The sequence below is a fragment of the Mytilus edulis genome, chromosome 2 (assembly GCF_963676685.1).
Source record: "Mytilus edulis chromosome 2, xbMytEdul2.2, whole genome shotgun sequence".
NCBI classification, from domain to species: Eukaryota; Metazoa; Mollusca; class Bivalvia; order Mytilida; family Mytilidae; genus Mytilus; species Mytilus edulis.
The window spans coordinates 57403856-57420137 of record NC_092345.1 but is presented as its reverse complement, the minus strand read 5'-3'; the positions used below and the strand labels follow the sequence as shown (position 1 = coordinate 57420137).

At 31.2% G+C, this 16282-nt stretch overlaps 1 protein-coding gene across 8 annotated transcripts in view; it reads right to left on the bottom strand.

Annotated features, from left to right (window-relative positions):
- The window catches only part of LOC139512495 (thrombospondin type-1 domain-containing protein 7B-like), a 187851-nt gene that overhangs the window by 166492 nt on the left and 5077 nt on the right, over positions 1–16282 (bottom strand). For 2 of the 8 annotated variants that reach the window (XM_071300145.1, XM_071300137.1), the window contains exon 1: positions 7249–7438. The exons of 4 other annotated variants lie outside the window; for them this stretch is intronic. The gene's annotated coding sequence lies outside the window, so the exon portion shown is untranslated. Of the gene's footprint in view, positions 1–7248; positions 7439–16282 lie in introns of those variants that run through there. 2 more of the 8 variants (XM_071300139.1, XM_071300140.1) reach the window with 1 other exon arrangement.

Genomic DNA, 16282 nt, shown 5'->3' with positions numbered 1-16282 from the left:
TAAGCCAAAAACTGCATTTTACCCCTATGTTCTATTTTTAGCCATGGCGGCCATCTTGGTTGGTTGGCCGGGTCACCGGACATATTTTTTAAACTAGATACCCCAATGATTATTGTGGACAAGTTTGGTTTAATTTGGCCCAGCAGTTTCAGAGGATAAGATTTTTGTAAAAGTTAACAACGACGACGGACGACGACGGACGACGACAGACGCCGGACGCCGGACGCAAAGTGATGGGAAAAGCTCACTTGGCCCTTCGGGCCAGGTGAGCTAAAAAAAGGTATGTTGTACCACTCAAAAAATAATAAATCAACAGTAGGCAAGATCTCTTACTTATAATTCAAAAATCTGACATATCTGAAAATACATACACAAAGATTGTAGGTTTGGGAGTTCAACAGACCCCACCAACTCCTCCAAAAACCTGTCCGTTATAAATCAAATAAATGTATACAAGCAAAATTGACAGCTTCCAATAAATGATGTAGATATATAAGATGTGGTATGATTGCCAATGAGACAACTCTTGACAAGAGACTAAACTACACAAAAATCAACATCTATAGGTCACACTACAGCTTTAACAATGGGCAAAGCCCATACCACATATTTATCTATAAAATGCCCTGAAATGACAAATGTAAAAATATTCAAAGAGAGAGTCTGACTTGGTACAGACACAGTGTGAGTTCAATTCAAATTGAAACTTGAAAAAATGGCATGAAGTTTAGCAATCCATATGAACAAGCTCAATATTGACTATAAATGACTCTGTAAAACACAAACCAATTCAATAACTGACGTTTTAACAACAATCTTGGTAAATAATTGCTCATTTCTTTTTACTTCTATCTCAGCTTCTATCATAAATAAAAGTATTCCATGGTCACATCTGTGTTTGTCCATGGGGTGACAGAATTATTTGCATACAAGGTCAATCAAAGGACAGATAATTAGTTTAATTTACATCATTATACTGGCGGTCTACTTCTACTACTGTCATTAGCACGGATTGTTTACTATATCTTGTGTGTAAATATTGGACTAGAAAATCAGTAAATTTAGATATAACAAGTTTCAAAAGGCAATGTTTACCAGCTATAATTGTTACTTTCTCAGGATTAATCGCGTGTCTTTACTTTTTCCAAGGTATCTTTGTCATTAGAAGTAGGAGGCGGGTTCATTTTATTTTAAAAATAACTTTGTCTTGCTCTTCAAAGAATATTGACTTTGTCAATATAGAAATTTCAACTAAAAATTAAACTGTTACAACATAGCTCAATAGAGAAAATTAGCCATATTACTGGAATTCTATACCTTATCATGTAATCAAATCCAAGTCAATATTTGATTATAATGCTGTATTTATAGATTATCGTTGGTCATCTCAACGAGATTGATTTTCTCGCTTGAGCTGGTACAGCGAAAGTGAGAAAAGCAATCGAGTTGAGATGACCAATGATAATCTGTTTATCGCTATTTTACCTATGAGGACGTTGTCAATTTCATGTCAATTTCGTTAGCAACGCCACGTGGCCTCCTTAGTTTCTAGCGATAATTTTTCCATCTCAAGCGAGAAGCATGATATGAAAATTATCACAAAAAAAGATCAAAAGAAAAATGCACAAAATAGCGATAAATTCTCCAACTGGGAAAAAGATTGGAATATTCAATATGTAATAAGAAGAGAAAATTTTGGGTTCTATTACTGTATATCTTATCATAACACTATCAACTTATATAATGCTATTTGTATAACAGAGTTGATTGATAACTGACAAAAGGGCAACAAAAAATCACCAAAGTAACAGTATCTATACCAAGTTTTATAGTGCAAATGCATTATCAATACAATTCTTCATAAAACATTTATTTTATAAAAAAAAAAAAAATTTCACATTTGACCAACAATTAAATTCTTATGGTCTAACCTAAATATTCACTATGATAGATTCTCCATGTCGCAATCAGAACCTGTAGCTTGAATGCAAAGGTTGGCTGGTGAGCAGGGGCGGATCCAGCCATTTTAAAAGGGGGGGGGGTTCCCAACCCAGGACAAAGGGGGCGTTCCAACTATATGTCCCCATTCAAATGCATTGATCGTCCAAAAAAACGGGGTGTTCCAACACCCGGAACCCTCCTCCTAGATCCGCCAATGGGTGAGGGTAATTTAGTACTTTGATAGTCACACTTCAATCTCAGTCTCCACTTTAATGATTTTCAATAGTACTTTTTGGGTTTTTTTTCTAGAAAAGAGAAAGTCATTGAAGCCCCATAAACCACCCTGCCGACCCTACCGGCTAACAAAAGGTTTGTAACTGGGTTTTTTGTGAGGTTATACAAATGTTGCTCAATCAAAGTGTTTGTCACTCTGTTATTTTTTTGGGGCTATTGTTTGTATTTGTCATCTTAATTCTTGTAGACATCAGTGGCGGATCCAGAACTTTTCCTAAGGGGGGGCCTGCTGACTGACCTAAGGGGGGCCCGCTCCAGTCATGTTTCATTGAATCCCTATATAATCAACCAAATTTTTCCCATGAAAGGGGGGCCCGGATCCCTCAGGGCCCCCCTGGATCCGCTAATGGACATAGTGTTTTATGACTTTCTTAGACCTACAGAACTTGGTAAAACATAACTTTTCTAACAATTGAATTATATATCATTACCCTTATTTTGCTTAACCATACTATCATAGGATATATTGGAGTTAGAGGTTTTGAGGAAAATTATAATAACTGAAAGATATTTGAGTTATTTATTCCAAAAGATGAAGAGAAAAAATGTTGAAATACTTGTTTTGAAAATCTATGAAAGAACAAAATCCTACTGCATACTTTTTAATGCTTCTGATTACCAATGAATATTCTACAGCATAAATATGCAATAGCCCTTCAAAAGTAAAGAAAAACTTTTACAAACATGATTGATATATTTCCACTGCCACTGGGTGTCTCAACAGCCAAATGTGAGTACAGATGTCCAGCTGGAGTTATCAAAACACTCCCATTCATATATTTCATAGGAAATTTAAAATAACCCCTTTATATATTTGCCAGTTATCATGACATCTTATTTAGATGTGAACCACATACAGTATAACTCATATTATTGGACAAAAAAGGTCAGGACACAGTTTTACAGGTTTCTTAACAGAAGATGAACACAATGATTCATTGACATATAAATTTCAACCCATTGTTATATTACCTTAGTGAAATCCCATCCCACTAATATATATTATAACATCTAAAAAGAGTGACCCATACCAGCAGCAAGTCTATGAGTGCCTCTAAATAGGAAGAGATACTCTTCATATGTCACCTTGCACAAATTTATTTTCCTAATGTTCTAACTTTCTTTAAATAATAGATCGATATAAGGCGAGATCTAAGTTTTATATATTTAATAAAACTGAGAATGGAAATGGGGAATGTGTCAAAGTGACAACAACCCCACTATAGAGCAGACAACAGCCCACCACCAATGGGTCTTCAAGACTGTATACATTTTTTTTTCTACTCATTAAAGTAAGTGGAAATAAAACCTTCACAAAAACGAGTTAATTTACAATTGATATTTTTCAACTCAAATATGTTTTAAAATTTTCTGTGTTGCCCATTCTAAATAAGACACCAGATTAAAGCAAAATAAAGCACATTAATATTAAACAGAGATTTATAACACAATAACATTGGTATTATGGGTCTCTGATGATGTTTCATGGTTTTGTTGCAGATGAAAATGTGATAAATCAACACTTTCACATGAACATAAATTTTGAAGTATTTTCAGCATAAAAAATCCATGAAATTGTTTAAAAAGGTGATAACAACTTAAATGTGCTCTTGCTCATTAGAGCATTTAAGACAATGCACATTTCAAATCCCATAAAATATAAACAATGGGCATTTGCTATATTTTAGCAAACAAGTAATTATATCTGCAATAAGACTGAGTTATATGTTCTGGGGGAAATACTTGGAAAGTTCAATGTGCTATAAAAATCCTCTTAGTTCTAAATTAAAAATTTATTTGTTTCAAAAACATTCGGTTTTTTTTAATCAATGACATCAAAACTTATGCTGTTGTGTCATCATGAAAAAGGTCTTCTCGTTTATGTGAAAAATGCATAGGATTTTGTCAATTTTGAATAATCAATTGAAAACTAATAATGAAAGCTAATATAAAGACACTCAGATTGTACAACATATTTTAAAAAGAAATATGTTTAGATTCTTATTTTTCTTGATCTTGGGACTGCTAACGAAATTATTGACCTTTTGATCGGCATAAGGACTATAAAAAAGACCTAGAAGACTTATGAGGTTAAATGCTAATATCAGACATTACCCTGTTGACCTAAAAAAGCAGGGTAAGCTTTTTTCAAAAATGAGATTTCAATGAAATATAATCCAAACAAAATATTGATATTTTACATACAAGCATATTTCGTCCACTTCTTTATATAAAATTAAGCTAACTGATTTAAATCGCAATTTGTTTAATCAGCAAACATGGTCCAATTTAAGTTATTTAACGAGCATGACCTCAAATAATTTAAAAACTATATTTAAAAAGTGTCCTTCTTATAATAGTTTATGTTTTAACTTCGGATTCACTTATTTTTATGGATATCAATTTTCGTGGATTGAGAAAATATTTTACGTTCGTGGATATTTGATTTCATGCTTTTTCCAAAGTCGGCATACATGCCTGAAGAAAATTTGTACTTCGTGGAATCATGGAAGTATTATAAGTATCAATATAATACTTTCATGCTTGATTTCAATTCTTGGTTCATGATTTACCATGAAATCCACAAAAATTGGTATTCAATGAATAATAATGAGTCCACATATATGGTTATATAATTTTAGTTTTTATTCATTCAAATGTTTACTGTTCTTTCATTTTTTATTGGTTTTACTTCTGATACAGTCATTTAAAATTTACAAGTTGACATGAAAATTCATGTCAAAAAAGTCTTCTTGTTTTTGTGTTTGTGTACAAATTTGTTTACCCGAGTCTATCATACAGAGTTTGTCTATACTTATATAGACTTTAACTTACTTACACCTTTCCCTAAACCCTTAACAAAAGATGCTACAATCCTGTTTTTAATCTAGTAAAAATTTACCATAACCTGTCTGTTTAAAATGACTGGAAAACATTCAAGGATTCAGTAATTGAAAAAAAACACTATAACTTTTTAGGATAATAAATATAATTTAATTTGTAAATTTTTCAAAACAAAGTGATAGATATTACAAGTTCTGTTACAATACAAACAAACACCTGTACCATCAGGAGATGTTCATATGTTGTTTGAATGGTAACAGATGTTTCAAATAGACTCTCAGCTTAAATCATCACTTTATATGTGTTTGAAGTAACTTTTCAAAAAACTTTAATTATTCTAAGATTTTCTTCAATGATCTTTATAATCAATCTTAAAGCAATGGATATGTTTGAACTATAATACAGGTGTACTTATTCAATATTGATGTGCACCTGAAATATGTCCAACCCACAACACTAACATTTACAGTAACTTACGTAAAACTCTTGGCATCAAGCAACATTGAGTTTGAGTTTGAGTGCCGGAAAAAAATGTATGGCAATGAATTTACGAATTTCTCAAATGCATCTTTTTAAAAATTTTAATACCATACCATTAATGAAACTAACATTTCATTTATATAATTTTGAGTCCATGTTTCTTTGCAAATACTTAATGTCTACCTTTTTTTTAAATTTATCAAAATAATTACATTAGATGCATGTTTCATTATAATATGTTATTCTGATTGGCTGAAACTGTAACTTGAATAATTCAAGCCCTTTCCGTTTCCGATTTTCTCCCTCACGAGGGCTTGAACTCCTTATAATCATTGGCCGCGTCGCCTGCACTCTGTGAGAGAGCCAATCGGCGGCGATCAGGATAATGAGTCTGCGCAACTGTCTTGTAATTGTCAAACCAAACACATGTGTTCAATTAACACAAATCTGATAATAATTAATTAACATCAATTAACATCAGTTTACATCATTTAACATTAATTAACATCCGGAAATCCTCCTTCTTTAGCTGCCAACTTAGTAAAAAATTCCCATATTGCATAGAGTGTGAATTTTAAGATTGACGGTCTTTATCGAGGAAGACAGTCAGGCATTAATGTAGCCTTCGTAGATCAGCGGAATATAACAACTGAATTATTCGGGTTACATAAACTGCACATCACGCGTTATTCCTTAAGCACTTGCATTACTCAATAAAACTTGTCATTCATGTTAACACGAGGTCCCACAATGAAGTGCACAGGTGAATTAAATCAAAAGTTGATAAAATTCGTGTTTTCATGATCCTAGCTAAAAAATGTAATTATAAGAATTGAATGCTTCTTTTTGTAACTTTATAGGGTTGTAAAAGAGTTGACCGTGCGCACATTTTTAGAATGAAGCGCTTAGGCACTTCATACAAAATGTACTTCGGTGGACACTTTTACACCCCGATGAAGTTACAAAAAGAAGCATTCAATTCTTAAATAAAAATCAAAAAGTTACTGATATTTGATCAATGCAAAATTGAGAAATTAATAAATCCTGCTCCAAGCAATTTAACCAACCTAATTTGAAGACTAAGCATCTTACCTATAATCGGCTTTACATTTCACAAAATTTAAATGAGAAATTTTCAATTCCTGCTCAATACAAATCATTTTGAATATGAATCAATTCTTTAATTACATTTTTGTAAGGCTTAGAGAATTAAAAAGTGAGTATATTTGAAATTCGTTCTTCATTCAAACACCCTAAAGTTTGAATCCATATATCAAACATGATTTTCATTTTAGTACAAAATTGCATGAATTATAAAATTAATGGTTTGAGATATAAAATACATGTACTTAAAAAGATCATGTAACACAATTACAACTCTAATTCAATTTTTGAAACAGATTCCTACACTGAATTAAATTTGACAAAAGTTTTCAATATGAAATGCCTTTTCTCCAATAATTCTGCAACAGTTAGAATGACAAAAAAGATTTAAAAATGATAAATTTCAAACAAACAATTTCAATTCAAATCTAATGATTATGTTATCAGTTATAAACTACCACTAACTGATGTTTTCTGTAATAGAAATGCATATTCTATTAGTTAATAAGAACACAATCACTGAAGCAGTATTTTAAAGTTAGAAAAAATATGTGAATTCTCAAATGTTTGAAAACAAAAACTTACAATCAATAACAGTAACGTACATTTCCAATTTGGCTTTTGTAATCCTACAAATATTATATAATTGAACTATTAAATGAAATCTACAACGGCTGTTCTGTTACGCATCCGTGGATGATCAAAAATACTTTTTTTCAAATGTCAACAGCCTGAATTGTGTCATCACTGTAAATCCCGGGTATTGATATACGTATTAAAGGGGAATCACTCAAGCATTAACTGATATTCGACTCTCAACAGCACTTCTTTTATCACTGAATAACAGTAAGGCATTAGACATTCATTATGATGCTAATTGCTCGGTCATTTAAACAAGTATAAAAGAGCATGACATAGAAAAATGTAAATAAATCTGTAAATAGACAGGTTACCTTTACATGGAAGCTAATCTCCTTAATACTTCTGAAGTGTAAATACATTCTATTAAAATCGTCAGGTAAAATAAAAGAGATTGGCCTTTTGTTAGAACTAGATTTAGGCAATATTGAATTATTGTATGACAACAGACATTAATGTATTATAACAGGTGATGATGTAATAATCTAAATCAAATGTGCTATGATAGGGAAATACATTCTCACACATTCTTTAATGAAAATCACACTATCAAATTATTTCTATTTAAGATTTATTCAAATTTTATACAATTCATTTTTATTAAATGCTGTGATCAAATAAACTTTGACACCTTCCACTCTAATACTAAATAATAGTTAGAAAAATATTTTTGCCACTTTTAAAATAACTTAATGGTCCTTTTTGAATGTTTTATTTCCCTTTTCAAAGGCCTTTCATACCAGTTCAACAATGGGTCAACATGACTTAAATTTCCTGTATCTGTGTTTTTATTGTCCATTTTACTTTCATTATTTTCGGAGTTAAAAGTGGTTTTTTTTCTAAAGTAATTTTGTGTATGTCCTTTTGAGTAACTTTTGTAATTCCAATAAGCAAGAAAAAAGTAGATGGCTTAAAAGTGACTAGAAAAATACCTTAGGTCCGTCAAATTTTCATCCTGTAATCTGTCCTTTAAGGAGTTTGGTGTTTTGGTAGATATTTATAGTCTCAATTTAAAACTAACAATGTTTTTGGAATCAGGGTTATTTAAAGCTTGACTAATTGTGTAGACATTGGTCTGAAGTGGAAGACCTTTAGTTGACCTGTAGGGTTACAGCTTCTTATTGACATTTACCTAACATATATACTTTTATTCATATCTTAAATTCCTGTAAATTCAGAAAGTTTTTTTTTAATGCAAATAATGCGATTGTATGAGTATCACAAAAATAAGAACTTGAATTTTTGATTATCAATCTGTGTGCAAATTTTCCTGAAATTACAAATAATTCAAATCTCAAATTTTTGTTCATTCTTCAAATATAGCAATAATTTCTGAACTCACAATTTATACTTAAAATACATAAATTTGAAATGTTTTTATCACATATATATAAATATGTAATATTTTCTTGAAATTTAAACTATTTGTACACTTATCAACAAAAATCATTTTCTTAAAATGTAACTCTTATCAATTAAGGTTGATTGATTGATTGTTGGTGTATTAATGCCACTTTTAATGCCACTTTTGGGCTATTTCTTGGCAGTCAGTTTTCGTTGGTGGAGGAAGCCAGAGTACCCAGAGAAAACCATTGACCTTAATGTTATGATAGGCAAGTTTAAGACCAATCTAAATTGCCAAAGCAGGCTATATTCTTGACTTTAAATGTAAAATAAAGAGATGTGGTATGATTCCCAATGAAATCCATCAGAGATTGCCAATAAGACAACTATCAACCAGAGACCTTTTAATGACTTTAGGGTACTGCATGGCCTTTAAGAGAGAGCAAAAACCATACAGCATAGCATGCCATCAAAGGGCCCTGACATCATAAAAGGTAAAATAATTCAAACAAGAAAACTAACAGCCTGAATTAAATGCAAAGCAATAAACAGAAAACAGACATGATATAAAGCAGCAAATAACAAATTACAAGCACCAGACATGAGACAGTCACATACAGAATGTGGCTAATGGTTAAACATGTTTGCATGCAACCAACCCCCTCCCTTTTCAAACATGGGACAGTAATGTTAAAGCACAACACAAGACAAAACTATAAAAAGCATTGAAAAGGGCTTGAATTAACTCATCAGATGAACCTACACAAACAATTAATACTATTTGCTTGTTAACTAATCTAGAATGTCAATCTGAGTTTCTACAGATTTGTGGTACATGTATTTCTTACTAATTGTGCATTCTTCTGATGATGGTTATTTGTTTAAAAACATACATAAGGACATATATAAACCATTTCCTACATAGACAATAGAGCAAACGTACCCCAATTTTCTAAAACTATTTTGAATATGAACAATTCAAATACAATACTTATCATGTTTATTACATTGTATTATTTCATATAATGTCATAATCTGTTGTATTGTAATTTATTTTTCACACATTTGGTATTAATATATCACAATACTGTGTAATAAGTAAAGCTTATGTCAGGATTACCCATTTTCTTTAAACATATTCTAGCTCCTTTATGAAACAGAGAATAACTTTCAGAAATAGATTTTCAAATATGTGTGTCAAATGAAAACAAAAATTTGGCATTAATAGACATTTGATCTTTTGCTTCTTATTCAAAAGGAAAACTAATTTGTAGGCTAATGACAAAAATTTTTAATATAAATATTTTCAAAACTAGATAAAGCCAATGAAAGTTTATTGTAGAAGTATAAAAATAATGTTGAACAACATTGGGAAAGTGATTGACTTAACATGTCATGACTTTGGGATTTTTAGAACTTACATAATAAACATATCTATAATACTAAAATAATGAGGTCCAATTTATCAGCCGTCATGGGGTAAAAACGACAAATCAAAGAATTCAACTTTATATATAGCTAACATAGGACAATGGTGCTGATTAAAAATTACACAACTCCAGACCCTTTTGTTTTACACATAATTAATATTGCCAATAATTAACAAGTTCTGGGTCGAATCAGATACCGATACCAATACTTATACCTATTACCTTATCTGTACGTTCCGCATCTGACAGGCGCACCAACAAACAGTGTATTTAGGATTTTGCTATATACACGGGCCATTTCACAACGGTGCATTACGTTTGCGCGCATTACCATTACATTTGCATGCAAAAATCATTACGTTTGCGTGCAGCTTTTGATTACATTTGCGCGCATTTTATTGACAGGTAAACTCAGGTAAAATACAGGTAATAATACTTATTTATTTATCCAACTTCGCATTCTTCGTTTTTTATACTTAACACTTAGCCCTATAGTTTCTGAATTTTGTGCAACCAACTTTGGCCTAAATGAAAACGGCAGCGTTCTATTCTGGAAATACAGATCTAAATGCATTGTGTATTGCGATTTCAAAGTCAATATGTACGATTCTTGGTTTAAACAACACACAACGAAGATATCATGTTGAGAAAAACAGTGTAAATTTCCTCTGATTTGGATGGTAAGAGAGCAAATACTAGTGGTACATAATGTCCCAATTTTAATCAATGAAACGTGTAAAGTTTTTCAAAATCTTTTGGACAGTAACTGAAAGTTCCATCAATTAAAATTTCTGAAGCTTTTGTGCATAATGCATCAAGATTGGAATTGCATGACAGTATAACAATACCATGCTCTATGCTGTTAAAATGATTCCTCAATTATGATTTAATTCAATTTTTATTTATATTTTATGCTCTTCAACTTCGTACTTTATTTGGCCTTTTTAACTTTTTTGGATTCGAGCGTCACTGATGGGTCTTTTATACTCATATGCGGTAAAGCTTAGCGAAAGGTATTGCGACGTAATCAGTCAAACAAACTTTATTAGATTAACTCTTTAAGGAACGATCGTTTTCATTGGTCAATTCAAACCTTCGACCTCACACCTGCGAAAATAGAACACACGTACTATAACGTTGAATGGACTGATCAATATTCACGTAGCTGGTCAAGGTCGTTTAAAGCTTCCATCGTCGTATTTGCGTACATGATTGTGTTCTTGATTAAGCAATCACAATTTTAGCTTTTATAAATGTGCATGTGAAATTCATTGGTTTTATAATTTTCTGCAATTGATAGTAAAATTTTAAACTTTAAAATCTTAACAGTTTTCACATCGAAATATTTAATTGAAATTTGCCCTCTGGATCAAGGGACGACATCAAAAGTTCAATGAAAAACTAAAAAAAACTCAATCCCCATATTTTTTTCATTGACTCCCCCCTCCCCCCCCCCCCCCCCCCCCGCCCCACACACAAGTTGCTCATCCTGCCTTTTCTTTCACTCAATGAATTAGCGTTGTACTTGAAAAATGAAACCGTACTTTTCTACAAACACTTTTCATATTCTTTGACAAGTTTTAGGTTTCGACACAGGATAGTGATTTTTTTTCTGATTCCGTTTACTTGAGAAAAAAAATTCCGAAATTGTAAGTAAATTCATAATATATAACCAACCATGCTTTGTTAAAAAAAAACGCAGATGGCAAACCATGGCACAGGGGAATTAAATGTAGTTTATAAACTCCAACGATATACTTCATGAGGTTTTGCTATTCTCGGTTGAAAAACGAACGTAAATTGTATATAATAATTGTAAATATGTACATGTAAATAGAAACAATCAGTTTTTAAAAAAAAGTGTTTATTCATAAAATGTTTTGATAAAAAGGTGAGTTTCTTCTTGTACATGCATTTAGTCATTCTTAATTTCTTGATATTTTGTTTATCAGTTTATCATACATGTTTCGTTTTGTATTTCATTTTAAATACGAATACATACTACATGTACTTTAGCGAATAGTTCAACAATGTTATGCAGCTCTATCTTACAGGACAAAATTATAAAATAAATGTTCATCCATTTAAAATCGAAAACAGTACATTTATATTTAAAAAAGAAGATGTGGTATGATTGCCCTTCTGTCCGATGGGCGTCCGTTTTTTACAGATGTGTTCTTAAAAAGTGGACAAATCTTAACTGCGGGATAATACCTTGTATACTATAAATACATATATAAAAGAAGATGTGGTATGATTGCCAATGAGACAACTCGCCACAAGAGAACAAAATAACACAGAAATTAACAACTATAATAGATCACCGTACGGCTTTCAATAATGAGCAAAGCCTATACCGCAAAGTCAGCCATAAAAGGCCCCGAAATGACAATGTAAAATAATTCAAACGAGAATTGTTCCTTGTAAACTACGACATTTCTCACAAGTATAAATTTATTATTTTGTTCAACACATGCAAAAGAACTGAATAATCTTCGCCGATGTAACTTTTCAATTTATTACAACAACATGTCTTCACTGAATTCATTCAGGTGCACAAATGATACGATTAAAGTTATTTTGTTTCTATTTTGGGGGACAATTTCCTCCGTTTATGGTACGCTTAGCTACTGTGTGTATGTTTTATAGCATGAAAATAATAAAAGAGGAATGTCAGTGCAACCCATCATTAATTATTGTAATGGATCAGTATTATGAGATACTTATTATAAGCGACTACGGCATTGTTGGGATTATAACCTATCGTCAGTATGAAAGAAATTAAAAGTGGTTCATATATTCATTTGTATAAAAGCGGCACATGCATTTTATTTTATCCTTATATTTCTCATTATGCGGTACACGATAATTGAGTTGCTGCATGCATAAAGAACTTAGAATATTACTGAATACAAAATATCAGTATAATATTTTGACCCCACTATTTGAAGTTAACAAAAGATTTATTTAATTCTTTTGACCAAAGGTTTGTAAATTAAACAAATCCTTGTTTTTACGTTCGTAGTAACATAGTACATTCCATTGTCGGTCACCTGTGTCAATTCACGTGCACACTGACTACATTGTTTTTGTATTTGAATCTTTCGGCCAATGAAATGAGACGTTACAAGTTGTTTGTTTATGATACGCCAGAATGTTATCAATGAACTATCAACTGCTAAACTTCACTGCATTTCACTGTATAGACGAAACGCGTGTCTGGCGTATATACAAAATTTAGTCCTGGTATCTATGATGAGTTTATTTACCTGAGTTTACCTGTAAAATGAATGCGCGCAAATGTAATCAAAAGCTGAGCGCAAACGTAAAACATTTTAATCCCCAAATGCGCACAAACGTAGTGTGCCCAGAATCACAGGGTTGACACTACAAAATTCAATCATTGTCACATTGTTCCCTATTGTAATATTTTAATCATTATGACTTTCTAAGATGACAATATGAATACTAAAAATCTGGACTTAAAATAAGGCCTATAGGTACAGTTTCAATTTGTTAGTCGGTATGACGTATAAAAACAGCAAATCAAAGAGGTCAACGTTATTTATAACTAATATTGAACAATGCTGTTGATTAAAAAATAATCCCTTCCAGGCCCTTTTGTTTTCCAAATAATTAATACTATCAATAATTGATAGGTTCCAGGTCGATGGGTTCAAACAGAAAGATCTTGAAAGCAAAGAAAACTGTGCATCTTATAATCGACATGACTTTATCAGATGACAATACCAATACTAAAATAAGGCATACGCATAGTTATATACTTTAATTCAGTCAAAACCTCAAAAAGTCAAGTATGATAATAATGTTCAATACAACTTGATAAAATGTGTTGAAAAAATAAACATCTTACAAACATGTTTAACCCCACCGCATTTTTGCGCCTGTCCCAAGTCAGGAGCCTCTGGCCTTTGTTAGTCTTGTATTATTTTAATTTTTGTTTCTTGTTTACAATTTGGAGTTAAGTATGGTGTTCATTATCACTGAACCAGCATATATTTGTTTAGCTGAAGGACGCCTCCGGGTGCAAGAATTTCTCGTTGCATTGAAGACCTGTTGGTAACCTTCTGCTGTTGTCTGCTCTATGGTTGGGTTGTTGTCTCTTTGGCACATTCCCCATTTCCATTCTCAATTTTATGATGACATAATCAGTTTTTAATATTATTTATACAGCTACGTTGATTTCAATAAATAATCTGTTATTTTGTATTTGAAAGAATTAACATTTGTAATATTTCTTAACGGAATTGGCAAATTATTCCACAAGAATGGTCCAGAATACATAAAATATTTTTTGAACAATTCTGTTTTTGGTTTAGGGAGTATCAGGTTTCCTTGAACAGTATTTCTCAAGGGGAAAATACTACTTGCATACATACTGTTATTATCTAAGGCAATATCATATCAAGTAAGAAATGCAACAATCTAGAACTATTTCATGTATTTAAAACCTTGCTAGGAGTGCTAGCTTGTATAAGGGGATGTTTAGAATACATTTCCAACCAGAGTTCATCAGTTCATGGTTATGGATTGAAATTGGATACCAAAATGACCACATAATTTATAGAAGAGAAGTTCAATCAACATTGGATGTCGTCCAAAAAACTTTAAATCAATTAATTTCCTACATATATACAATGGAAATCTATAATACATTGTTGAATAGAGTGGTCAAGAAATATTTTTACACAACCTCATCGTTTATTTTCATTTGTACTCAGCATGCTTAAAAACCATTAAAGACAATATTGTCCATTCAAATGATAAATATTTGATGTAGATCTATATTTATATATAAAATAAACATCTGATATGAGAAATATGTTACATTAAGCTAAACAAATATGACACAACTTTGTCTATTACTGTTTTTTAATCTTGATTTTTTTTTCTCAATTATATACAATTGCTAAAAACTTGAACACATATTTCTAATCATAAATAATAAAAAATTTCCAAATAAGCTTGATACTGAAGCTTGCATCTTTTTTTTTTTTCAATTATACCGGTAAACAGTTGCTAAAAACTTGACTCATGAATATTTCTTATCATAAATAATTTTTAAAAAATCCCAATAAGCTTGATACTGATGGTTTCCCCATAAAAAAATGTATGAATTGCTGATGTGGCTTAATAAAACTTGTGTAACAAACAAGTTTAGAAGAATTTATCAATCCTAGTGCAAATAAGTTATAAAATTTAAGTAAATAGATATGAAACCAACTGTATGCTATGTATGCCCCTAGAATTTGGCTTATAACTCTCATTTCTTTTATTATATCTAAAAAGAGGGTTTCTCATTCTGTTGAGAGTGAGTTACAATATTTCTTGCAAGAGTGTTAGTGTTTAGAATTTAACTAGCAAGAACAGAGAAATATATATCTCTCAATCAAACAGAGAGAGATATGAATAAAGGAGACATGGAGTATGTGACCTTGAATGAGACAGCAACCCAGCAACTCAAAACTATAAGACAGTTACTCCTTCTACAATGTAAACCCTTGTGATTGTATAGGACAATATAGCCTTCAAAGCCTCCATTAAAGTACATCATACTAAATTAGCTATCAATCACAGCAATTGAAATAACTGTGGTAAATACCTTTCAACTTACATCACGTACATACAACATATATATGTAATATTTTAATTTATTTTTTTTAAACCTGAAATCCATTTACACTTGATATTCTAATCTAAAACAATCCAACATACAACAATCATTTTCATGAATGAAGTTCTAATCAAGTCTGTGATCTATAATTGCTCATTACATATTAAATGACAAATTTAAGTCAAATTTATACAAGGGAGGATGATAAAAGGACAGGAAGTTTCTATTTCCCATGACCTTAAGTAGTGCATATTCAGTAAAGTCAACCAGAACTAAACATAACATAATAAATTTATAAAAACTCATACAACTATGTACCAAAGATCCTCCCAATATTTGCTAGACTATTTGACAATTAAAGAAGACACTGCTTTGTCCATAAAATATTCAAAGTCCACTGGTGGTTATTAGTTTACAAGTACATGAGAATTAACTTAAATAAACTATAAATGGGGAATGTGTCCATGGGACACAGATGAAGCCCCTGCTTGCTTATCATATAAAATTATAAAGGGAAAAAATGAAGAACATTAAGTTGAAAGTGCTTGAAAGAAAGATTGTTATAATTTTT